Source organism: Eschrichtius robustus, chromosome 14 (genome assembly GCF_028021215.1).
Source record: "Eschrichtius robustus isolate mEscRob2 chromosome 14, mEscRob2.pri, whole genome shotgun sequence".
NCBI lineage: Eukaryota > Metazoa > Chordata > Mammalia > Artiodactyla > Eschrichtiidae > Eschrichtius > Eschrichtius robustus.
The window spans coordinates 8,986,389-8,999,587 of NC_090837.1; positions in this window are offsets into that span (position 1 = coordinate 8,986,389).

Genomic DNA, 13,199 nt, shown 5'->3' on the forward strand with positions numbered 1-13,199 from the left:
TAAAATTGAGCATCTTCTCATACGCCTATTTGCCATCTGGGTATCTTCTTTGGTGAGGTATCTGTGCAGTTCTTTTGTCCATTTTTTAGTCCGGGTGTTTGTGTTCTTTTTTTTTTTTTCTTTCTTTCTTTTTGGCCGCAGGGCGCGGCTTGTGGGATTTTAGTTCCCCGACCGGGGATCGAACCTGGGTACTCCTCAATGAGAGCGCGGAGTCCTAACCATTGGATGGCCAGGGAATTCCCAGGGTGTTCGTGTTCTTATTGTTCAATTTTAAGGGCTCTTTGTGTATTTCGGATAGCAGTCCTTTATCAGATTTTATCAGAAAATATTTTGCAAATATTTGCTCCAAGTCTGTGGCTTGTCTCATTCTCTTGACCACTCCCTCGCTTTTACTTTCAGTAAGAGTCCTGAAATGAAATGACTAATAATAATGGCCCGAAAAGAAACAGACAGTGAAAATATTATTTTATTAAACTTCAGCTAAATAATGATGTCAGTAAAATTTTTAATGAAAAAATAAAACCAATATTACAGGACAACAAGTTAACGGATTAATACTTTTTAATTATATTAATGTATTTTTTAAAACTGTTACCCTACATGTTGGACTAGCAAAGAAATGAATAATATACAGCTTCTGGTTTTGATCTTTAAATTCTGAAAACTTGTCAATGACTGCCAAGCTGATCATCTTTGCGTATTCATGTTCCATACACAGTGTAAACAGATTTGTCAATCATTGGAGCAAAGCCGTGAAAAGACAGGGAGGAAACTTAAATGCATATTACTAAGTGAAAGAAGCCAATCTGAAAAGGTTACATTCTGTATGATTCCAACTATATGACATTCTGGAAAAGATAAAACTGGGGACAGTAGAAACATCAGTGGTTGCCAGGGATAGAGGGGAGGGAAGAAGAGGTGGAGCAAAGGGCATTTTTAGGGCAGTGAAACTATTCTATATGACACTATGATGGTAGATACATGTCATACATTTGTCAAAACTCATAAAATGTACATCACCGAGAGAAATCTAAGGTAAACTATGGACTTTGGGTGACAATGGTAGGTTCATCAGTTGTAACAAATGCACCCTGAATGTGAGATGCTGATAGTGGGGCAGGCTGTGCATGTGTGAGGGCAGGGGTATATGGGAACTCTCTGTTAGTTGCCCTCAGTTGTGCTCTGAACCTAAAACTGCTTGAAAAAAGTAAACTTAATAAAAAAGAAGAAAGAAAGGGGTGTGTGTGTGTAAAAATTGACCTTCTCTGGGTGTCAAACACACTAGATACACCACTGTATCTAACACACTTGCAACAATGGCTGACACACAGTAAACATATAAATGCTTGCTATTATACTTTTTTCTACATTTGAAATATTTCATAATTAAAACCACATCTAATAATAGCAAAAAGTGGAAACAAGTGAAATGTTCACCAACTGATGACTATATAACCAAATATGGTATATTCATACAATGTAATCCTATTCAGCAAAAAATTAAAAACGAAAAGAACAAACTAGTGACAACAACATAAATGAATCTCAAAAATATTATGCTAAAATATAAAGTCATGCTAGGTGAAAGAAATCAGACCAGAAGAAAAAAAAATCACATAATCCCTGACTCCATTTATATGAAATATCCAGAAAAGATAAACTGAAAGCAACAGAAAGATTTGTGATTGCTTGGTGGTGAGGGTGGGAACAAAAACAAAAGCCCATGTTCTGGGACTTCCCTGGTGTCGCAGTGGTTGGGAGTCCGCTGGGACACAGGTTCGAGCCCTGGTCTGGGAAGATCCCACATGCCGTGGAGCAACTAAGCCCGGGCGCCACAGCTGTTGGGCCTGCGCTCTGGAGCCCATGAGCCACAACTACTGAAGCCCACGCGCCTGGAGCCTGTGGTCCGCAGCAAGAGGGGCCACCCCAAGGAGAGGCCCGTGCACCCAATGCAGCCAAATAATATGTAAATAAATTTATTAAAAAAAAAAAAAAGCCCATGTTCTTATGGAGCTGACATTATAATGAGGGAAGATAAACAATAACTAAGTAATACAAATAGTATTATGAGAAGGTAATAAAACATACGAAAGTATTCATGGAAGAAAAAATGTATAGGGTTTACTTTAAAATATTCCTGGGAGTGGAGGGAGATAGATGAAACAAAATTAGCAAAATGTTGATATCAACTGAAATTAAGTGGCAGGTACATGGGAGTTCATTATGCTATTCTTTCAACTTGTATGTATATTTAAATTTTCCATAAGTGTTTTTTAAAGGTGCTTAAAAGGTAAAGAAGAAAGAAAGGGAGTGTCGGGGCAGGGGCTGCCATTTTTAATCAAAATCAGAGAAGGCTGCACTGATTAGGTGACATATGAGTAAAGACCTGAGGGAGGGGAAGTGGAAGCCATGTAGAAATCTACAGGGAGAGGATCCCAAGCAAAGGAAAGAGCAAGCTTAGAGGTCTGAAGCAGGAGTGAGCTTGGCATGTTACAGGAAGAGTAAGGAGGTAAGTGGGCTGGAGCTGAGCAAGCTGGGAGAGGAGTAGGAAACAAGTTCATGGATGCCAATGGAGAGTCTTGAGCAGAAAAGTAACATGATCTGACTTGCTTTTTAAGAGGAGTGTTCTGTCTGATGCATTAAGAGTAGATTGGAGGAGGCAAACAAGTCCAAAATGCCCAAGTGCCAAGGTTGAGAAGGCCTGTTATAAAGGGAAGGAGGAAATGAGTGACAGCAGGTGGGAGAAACAGAATGAAGAGAGGATTTTTTTTTAAGATGGAAGAAATAACATGTTTATATCCTGATGGGAATGAAGGAGAATATATCACTAGCTAAATGGCAGGAGAAACGTTGATAATTTCTATAAAGAAATAGTGCTAAAAGACATCTGTGGAGTTGATAAACCACACAAAGAATGCATGAAGCAAAATATTTATAGAGAAAAAGAAGCAAAGGAGAGACCACCTCCTCTGGAAATTTTTTTATAATCCTCTTTAAAATAAATTACTCCAAAATAGGATGGATTCCATGGTTAAGTTCCATTAACTTCATGTAAGTCAGATCATACTGATTTTCATATTATACAAAGGACACATGTAATATTAAACTAACATGGGACACACAAGAGATAAATCCAAGGGGACAAAGCCTCCTCTTTCTCATGGAATCATCATCTTCTAAAATTATAATTTTGTAACTGGAGGGGTCTTTTCAGACACACAGCTGGCCATGAACATTTAGATAAGCCACTTAGATGCAGAATGATGTGAATTCCATGAAGTGTTGAATCAGATACATTTAGAGGAACAATTTATAAATGTAAATGTTTTGCTCCACTTAAGTTCATTTCTAAATCTCCAACAGCCTCCTAAGAATGAAAATCTTTCCCAGCTGCCTTAGACATTTTTCTTAGATCTGTCTTTTGTGCAAGGGGAAAAACATAACAATTGTAAATTGCTCTAAGGGAAACATTACTTAATATCCCTTAAGTGTCTCCTGGCAGTGATAGCCTTCCTTTCAGTGGAAAAGTAACTTCAGGACAAAGAATTTGCCTGGACAACTGGAGGGAATAAATATAGCCATCTTTCCAAATGATTTTCCCTCTTTTCAGTAAAAGTGGCTGGCAAAGCAATATATTCTAGGGTTCTAAGGTGTCCAGATTGGCACTTTGTTTATGAGATGGTCAGACAAGTAAGGATAGAGCAACTAACTCATTCACACACAAATGCAAAACCAACAAGGCTTGCTGAGTTAGAGTTCAACTGCCATAAAATAAAGTTTTCTGGAGATTTTAATACTATTAACAACCCCCTCCAAGAAATTCCTCTCTAGGACTCGCATGTTTTATTGATCCACCCTTTATTCCGATTAACCTCTTAGACTGATTCGTTGCTGAGTCCTTCCTTCTTCCTGATTCCTAACTGCTGACTTGTCTCAGGGATCAAATTCTATCTCCTAATTCCGCTAAAGACCTCCTGTCTCTCAAGTCTTTATTTCTATTCCTTTCACATATATTTTTGTTTGCTGCTGGATATCACCCAGGCCATCAGCTGCCCCCTCACACTCAAAGTGCTCAGAATTAAACTCATCTCCCACGCCCCTTCCAAAGGACTTCCAATTATTGATTTCTAGAAGTTTGCTCGGGACAATTCCAGTTTATGTCTGCTGTTCCAGAATTAATTATAGCACGCTCTTTTATGCTCAAGAGTTTGGATGACAAATTATGTCATCACCCAACCTATTTTCATCAAAGGAACTGCTATTGTGCAAGTCAACTAGACTCAAAACCAAAACAAAACAAACAAACAAACAAACAAAAAAAACCCTCAACCTAGGGGAATTCCCTGGCGGTAAAAGAAACAGGTGAATTTAATAAAAACAAAACAACAACAAAAAAAACACCTCAACCTAACCTTCAGCTGCTAATTCGAATGCAGTAGAATCTCCCTCAAATCTCCCCTTATTTTTACATTCCCAGTAACACTCACTAAGCCCTTACATGGGAACCACTAATAAAGCTTCTTACTCCCTGGTGTCTCTCCCTCCCATCTCTCTACCCTCCAATCCATCTGGTGCACTGTAATTAACTAAATTTCATAAAAGTCCTGACTTTATCCTTTCACCATCCGCTTGAAAATGTAAATGTAATCTTCATTCAGTATATATTTGAATGCCTCCTCACCTCGTTTCAGGCATTGGGGCTACAATAATGATAGGCATGGCTCATGACCGTGTTAAGAAAAAGTTAAATAGTAATATAAGAACAGACAAGATAATGACTGGTTCAGGGGGAAGTCTTCAGAGGACTTGTGATGAAATGGCAGATGAGTGATTTTTTTTTAAAGCACTGTAAGAAACAAGAACTCGAACAGGTACTTGTACACTGATGTTCATTACAGTATTATTCACAAGGGCCAAAACGTAGAAACAACCCATCAGCAGATGAACGGATAAACAAAATAGAGTATATCTATACAACGGAATATTATTCAGCCACAAAAAGGAAGGTTACAACATGGATGAACCCCCAAAACATGATGCTAAGTAAAAGATGCCAGTCACAAAAGGACAAATATTGTATGATTTCCCCTTATATGGGACACATAAATAAGCAAATCCAGAGACAGAGAGTAGATTAGAGGTTACCAGGGGCTGGGGGAAGAGGAATGAGGAGTTACTGTGTAATGGGTACAGAGTTTCTATTTGGGATAATAAAAAAGGTTTGGAAATAGTGGTGGTGGTTGCATAACATTATGAATTTAATGCCACTGAATTGTACACTTAAAATGGTTAAAATGGAAAAATGATAATGTAATATGCTACAAACCATTGAATTGTATACTATAAATGGGTGAATTATATGATACATGAATTACATCTCAAGAAGACCGTTTAAAAAAAAAGTTCTTGAGAGTTAAGCACAGAAACTCTGGAATGGCTTGGGGAAAAATGGGGCAGGAAAAGTGATGTTCAGGCAAATCGTTCTCATCATGGTAGGTAAAAGCAGAATGGTGCCCTTGTATGGAGAATCTGTCATGTCCTTTGTCCCACTAATAGAATACAGTTTAAAGTTCTAACCCTGGGGGCTTCCCTGGTGGCACAGTGGTTAAGAATCCGCCTGCCAATGCAGGGGACACGGGTTCGAGCCCTGGTCCGGGAAGATCCCACATGCCACGGAACAACTAAGCTCATGCGCCACAACTACTGAGCCTGCGCTCTAGAGCCTGTGAGCCACAACTACTGAGCTCACGTGCCACAACTACTGAAGCCCGTGTGCCTAGAGCCTGTGCTCCGCAACAAGAGAAGCCACCATGATGAGATGCCTGCACGCCACAACGACGAGTAGCCCCCACTCGCTGCAACTAGAGAAAGCCTGCGCACAGCAACCAAGACCCAACGCAGCCAAAAAAAAAAAAAGTTCTAACCCTGACCCTGGCTCTCAAAAACGTGGGTCCTTCATTATTACCTGCTAGGGCAGCTTTGTCCCCATCACATTCTTTGCCCTAACGTTTCCTTCATGCCAGGCCTGATCATGTCACAAAGCTGCCCAATATACTTCTTTCTCATTTAGCCTACCCAATTTGGTTCACCTGTTCTGAGCTCAGTTAATTTGAGTGCCGTCTTCATTAAGTTTTCCCCAAGCGACCTCAGCAATAACAGCCTGCTCTTTCTCTGGGCAGCACTGAGGAGTCATGTCAATCTTTCAGTGTTTCGTCTCTCCTATCTTGATATACACATTTCTCATCAGATGGCTAAGGTCCTGAAGAGCATAGTTGCCCTTTACATTTCTTGTATATCCTCAATCTCCTGCTTTTGTTGCCTGAATGTTCTACTAAAAGTTGCAGTGTAGCCAAGTGACCATCTTATAATGGCTGAGAGGGCCAGCCCTGGGTTTGGAAAGACTTAGGTTTCATTGCCATTTCTGCCACTTCCAGGTGCTTGAGTTTGCAAGTTATTTAATTCCTGTAGGCGTCAGCGTCTTCATCTGAAAAGGGGGATAGTACCTGTATCTGCCACAAAGATTCTTGAAAGGGTTAAACAGGATTTAAAAAGGCAAAGCGTTTAGCAAGCTGCCAGATCACCCGTAAACTGGAGCTGCAGTGTTAAAGGAAAGTGGAAAATTGTGATTGGTGATTTATCTCAAAATCAACACAGAACAGATGTGGCCCTAAAATTACACTCTCCTAATGGAATGGTCTTCCAAACTTCTATAAACAAAATGAAGGGAAAAACAAACCAAATGGCTTTTGGTATAATAGTATTACATCCCTTTCTGGACACAGCTCCAAACTTTTTATTAAGGTCTTCAGTACTAATAATTTTGGAGGAAAGGAAAATGTAGAATAAAATAATTCTCATAAATCTTGTTCAAGCATTTCCATGTACTGTAATTTTTCTATGCATATGACAATAATTGGTGGCATATTAAAAAATTAATAAATGTAAACAGGATGCTTAAGAAAAGAACCAGGTGACTGTTGTCCTCAGCCTGGTTTTTGGCTAATATATTTTTTTCTAATATTTGATTTTCTAGCAATGTTCTTTTTAAAAACTAGATTTTTCCCTCCTGGTTATTAAGGAAACACATCTCTTACTGAATTGTAGTATATATGACTTAGAATGTACAAGTCTTTGTAATTGCCCCTGGCGCAAAATAATCACTCTTAACAGTTTGGTATATGTATTCCCATACTTTTTTTTTGGAGTACATACAATTAAATAAACAAGAATGGAATCATACTATAATGCTACCCTCAACCTTTTTTTTTGTTTTAACTCAATGATCTATACCCTAAGGCATCTTTCCATGAGAGAACTGATAGAGCCCCTTACTCTTTTTAAGGGCTGTATATTTCATTTTATGGATGCACCATGATTATTCACTTATCCAATTCTCTATTAAAAGATGTCTGGGGCTTCCCTGGTGGTGCAGTGGTTGGGAATCTGCCTGCTAATGCAGGGGACACGGGTTCGAGCCCTGGTCTGGGAAGATCCCACATGCCGCGGAGCAACTAGGCCCGTGAGCCACAACTACTGAGCCTGCGCGTCTGGAGCCTGTGCTCTGCAGCAAGAGAGGCCGCGATAGTGAGAGGCCCTCGCACCGCGATGAAGAGTGGCCCCCGTTTGCCGCAACTAGAGAAAGCCCTCGCATAGAAACGAAGACCCAACACAGCCAAAAATAAATAAATTAATTAATTAATTTAAAAAAAAAAGTGTTTAAAAAAAAAATGTCTGAATTATTTCCAGGTGTGCGTGTATATGTTTTTGTGTGTGTGTGTGTGTGTGTGTGTGTGTGTGTGTGTTTCAGCATTCAACAATACTTCAAGATGAGTTGCTGAACCACAAAGAATGAACATTCAAAAATCTGATACAATTTTAAAAAGACAAACAAACAAACAAAATCTGATAATTATTATTAAACTGCCTTCCCTAAAAAGTTGTTCCTTGTAATAATATTCTTTTAATGTCGACATTACATTTTGCTTAAAGATGTATTTTTGAACCCATTATGCTATACTTCATGTATAATTTATTCTAAATCCTTTGGAAACTGTTCTCTCTGGTACATTAAAAAACAAAACACTTATCATCATATAGCACTAATGGGAAATGATTTAGAAGCCAGGTTTTTAGCGCTTATTGTCTGTGCTCTCCCTGCTGCTACTAATGGAATAGGCACCCCAGGAGTTGGTTTTTATCACAAAGGTTCCACAATTAAAAAAAACAGAACACATCTGTTAGAAACAAACCTTTAATCTTGACATGAATCACTGTGGCTTTCTTTCTTTTTGACATGTCTCTGAGTCTATAACAGAAGTTCCAACCCAAACACCCAGAATCTGATTTTAGATAAGAATTTTAATTATAAAACAAAAACACAAACAACCCAACAATAGCACTCTTTTGGCTTCAAGACTATCATTTTACCTATCTATGGAGTATGTTTTAACATACCCACATTCTTGGGTATGTGAAATGTGGTACTTACTTAGTCCATAATTCAGATCTTCAGTGAACAGATGCTCAACAGTATTTAACTCATACATTTAAATTACATATTAACCCATAAAGCCAAAATGGAAATTCTCTAGTCAATCAAGTATCACTGCAAAGCTCCAGTTTTAATACAATTTGAAACTTAGTTCTGTTCCTATATAGCATTCCCTTTGTCCTTAGTAGCACATTACAAACAATCTAACTAACAACACACTCAAAACTTTCCTCTTTCCAGGCTCCCTTGTAGCTAGAGGTCAAGAAGACACAAGTGGAAGTCTGGGCAGGATTTCTGGGAAGGGTAGGTAAGGTGGCACTCAGTTGGTATGCTCCTTTGGCCCTCATGCTCTCCCCTCTTCCTTCTGCCAAGCTCAGAGATGCAGGAGCATCTAGAGACTATGAGGATGAGAGCCACATGCAAAGGAGAGTGGAGCAGGAAGACAGGAGGAGACTGGGCCCCCCATGACATCCTTAAATGGCTGCCCCATGTGGGACTACTTCCAGATTAAAAACAAACAAACAAGGACTTCCCTGGTGGCACAGTGGTTAAGAATCCTCCTGCCAACTCAGGGGACACGGGTTCGAGCCCTGGTCTGAGAAGATTCCACATGCCGCAGAGCAACTAAGCCCGTGCGCCACAACTACTGAGCCTGTGCTCTAGAGCCTGTGAGCCACAACTCCTGAGCCCACGTGCCACAACTCCTGAGCCCACGTGCCACAACTACTGAAGCCCGCGCACCTAGAGCCTATGTTCCACAACAAGAGAAGCCACTGCAATGAGAAGCCCGCGCGTCGCAACAAAGAGTAGCCCCCACTCGCTGCAACTAGAGAAAGCCTGCGCACAGCAACAAAGACCCAACACAGACATAAAGACATTAATTAATTAATTAATTAAAAACAAGCAAACAAAACCCCCAAGACACCGTAAATTGGGTTTTCTGTACTTGTGGCCAAATACAATCCCAGCATAGATACCAAAACAACTGAATCTTTCTTTCTTTCTTTTTGGCTGTGTTGGGTCTTCGTTGCTGTGCGTGGGCTTTCTCTAGTTGCGGTGAGTGGGGGCTACCCTTCATTGCGGTGCGCGGGCTTCTCACTGCAGTGGCTTCTCTTGTTGCGGAGCACGGGCTCTAGGCTCACAGTCTCTAGAGCACAGGCTCAGTGGTTGTGGCGCATGGGCTTAGTTGCTCCACGGCATGTGGGATCTTCCCCGACCAGGGCTCGAATCTGTGTCCCCTGCATTGGCAGACGGATTCTTAACCAGTGCGCCACCAGGGAAGCCCCAAAACAACTGCTTCTTAAAGTAAAAGTCAACCACGTAAAGGTATGATAAAGGTGGCAGTGCAATAACTACGTCCAAAGGACTCGAGGCACCTCCTGAAATATCTAATCTATAACCTTAACATACCTGGAAATACATGGTCCCATAAGTTTTTGGAAGAACTCACACTTTCTGTCAGTCTAACAATAAAAACCTCTTAAAAAAAAAAAAAAAAAAAAACCTCTTAAATGCTAAAAACTGGCCAAACATAAAAATGAATGCCACATAAGGATAGAAAGTAGCATCTAAAAATAAACCCAGGGCTTCCCTGGTGGCGCAGTGGTTAAGAATCCGCCTGCCATTGCAGGGGACACAGGTTCGAGCCCTGGTCCGGGAAGATCCCACATGTCTCGGAGCAACTAAGCCCATGCTCCACAACTACTGAGCCTGTGTTCTAGAGCTCGCGAGCCACAACTGCTGAGCCCATGCACCTAGAGCCCGTGTTCTGCAACAAGAGAAGCCACCGCAATGAGAAGCCCTCGCACCGCAACGAAGAGTAGCCCCCAGTCACCACAACTAGAGAAAGCCCACACGCAGCAACGAAGACCAATGCAGCCAAAAATAAATAAATTTTAAAAAAATAAATTAAAAAAAAAAGTTTAGTTTAAAAAATAAGTAAATAAATAAAAATAAACCTATACATTTATGGTCAGCTGATTTTTGACAAGGGAGCCAATACAATTCAAAGAGTAAAGAATAGTCTTTTCAACAGATGGTATTGGTACCAATGGATAGTCACATGCAAAAGAAAAAAAGCTAGACCCCTATCTCACTTCACATACAAAAGTTAATTCAAAATGGATCAAAGAAGACTATACTTTCAGGGATCATATAGAATGGACCTGAGGACATGGGGAGGGAGAAGGGTAAGCTGGGACGAAGTGAGAGAGTGGCATGGACAGATATACACTACCAAATGTAAAATAGATAGCTAGTGGGAAGCAGCCGCATAGCACAGGGAGCTCAGCTCGGTGCTTTTTGTCCACCTAGAGGTGTGGGATAGGGAGGGTGGGAGGGAGACGCAAGGGGGAGGGGATATGGGGATATATGTATATGTATAGCTGATTCACTTTGTTATACAGCAGAAACTAACACACCATTGTAAAGCAATTATACTCCAATAAAGATGTTAAAAAAAAATAGATCAAAGACCTAAAATTTCTTGTTACATTAAATTTCTTGTTACGTGAAAAAAAAAAAAAAAGACCTAAATGCAAGAGCGAAAAGTATAAAATGCTTAGGAAACTTAGGTGTAAACTGACAGTTTGGTATAGGTAATGGTCTTTTAGATATGACACCAAAAGCACAAGCGACCAAAGAAAGAATAGACAAACGACACTTAACTAAAATTAAATATATCTCTGTGCTTCAAAAGACACAATCAAGAAAGTTAAAAAAAAAACAGGGACCTACTGTATAGCACAGGGAACTATACTCAATGTCTTGTAATAACCTATAATGGAAAAGAATCTGAAAAAGTGTACTTTCCTGTACATGTGAAACTAACAAAACATTGTAAATTAACTACACTTCAATTTAAAAAAAAAGATCTTCATGGGAAATAAACATTTCATTCATGGCAAAAAAAAAAAAACCTATGGAATGGGAGAAAATTTCTGCAACTCATATATCTGTTATGGGTCTAGTATTCAGAATATATATAAAAAACCTACAAACACAACAAAAAGACAAATCAAATAAAAAATGAGCATAGGATTTGAATAAACATTTCTTTAAAAAAGTTATACAAACGGTCAATATCCACATGAAAAGATGTTGAACATCATTAGCATTGGAGAAATACCAATGAAAACCACAATGAGATACTTCACACCCACTAGGATGGCTACAAACCAATAACAAGTGTTGGTGAGGATGTGGGGAAATCAGAAGCTTCATACACTGCTGGTGAGAACGTTAAATGGCACAGCTGGCGCAGCCTCTGTGGAAAAAAAGAGTCTGGCGGTTCTTTAGAAAGTTCAGTATAGCTATCATGTGACTCAGCAATCCCATTTCTAGGTATATAACCAAGAGCAATGGAAACGCAGGTCCACACAAAAACTTGTACATGAATGTTCTTGGCAGCACGGTTCATAACAGCCAAAAAAATGGAAGCAACTCTGATGACCATACACTGATGGATAAACAAAACGGGGTCTATTCACACAATGGAATATTGCTGAGCCATAAAAGGGAATGAAGTACTGATGCAGGGTACAATATAGATGAACCTTAAAGATTATGCTGAGTAAAAGAAGCCAGACACAATAAGACAAATACTGTTCGATTGCAGTTATATGAGGTGCTGGGAAAAGGTAAATTCAGACACTGAAAGCAGATTAGAGGTCACCAGGAATCGGGGGTTACAGGTACCAGGGGTTTAACGGTTAGTGTTTCTGCTTGGGGTAACAAAAAAGTTTTGGAAGTAGATAGTGGTGATGGTGGTGCAACACTGTGTATGTAATTAATACCAGTGAATTATATACTTAAAAGTGGTTAAAACATAGTAAATGTTATATGTATTTTACCACAATAAAAAAAAAAAGAAAAAAGAAAAAGGAATGAGGTACTGATATAACATGGATGAACCTTTTTTTAAAAAAAACATTTGGCTGCGCCAGTTCTTAGTTGTGGCAGGCAGGTTCCTTAGTTGCGGCATGCAAACTCTTAGTTGCGGCATGTGGGATGTTCCCTGACCAGGGATGGAATCCAGGCCCCCCTGTATTGGGAGAGTGGAGTCTTAGCCACTGGACCACCAGGGAAGTCCCTAACACGGATGAACCTTGAAAACATTATGCTGAGTGAAAGAAACAAGACAGGAAAGACCCCTTGTTTTATGATCCCATTTATGTGAAATGTCCAGAATAGGCAAATCCATAGAGACAGAAAGTAGATCAGTGGGAGGAAAGGGTTGGATAGGAATTGCGGGGCAGTGACTGCTGAAGAGTACAGGTACATCTTTTTGGGTGGCAAAATATTCTGGAATTAGTGGTGATGACTGCAAAACTTTGTGTCCATATTAACCACCACTGAATTGTACACTTTATTTTTTTTTAAAAAACATTTATTTATTTATTATTTATTTATTTATTTTTGGCTGCATTGGGTCTTCCTTGCTGCACGCGGGCTTTCTCTAGTTGCGGTAAGTGGGGGCTACTCTGCATTGCAGTGCGCAGGCTTCTCATTGCGGTGGCTTCTCTTGTCGCGGAATGTGGGTTCTAGGCGCGTGGGCTCAGTAGTTGTGGCTCGTGGGCTCTAGAGCGCAGGCTCAGTAGTTGTGGCGCACGGGCTTAGTTGCTCCACGGCATGTGGCATCTTCCTGGACCAGGGCTCAAACCCGTGTCCCCTGCATTGGCAGGTGGATTCTTAACCACTGCGCCACCAG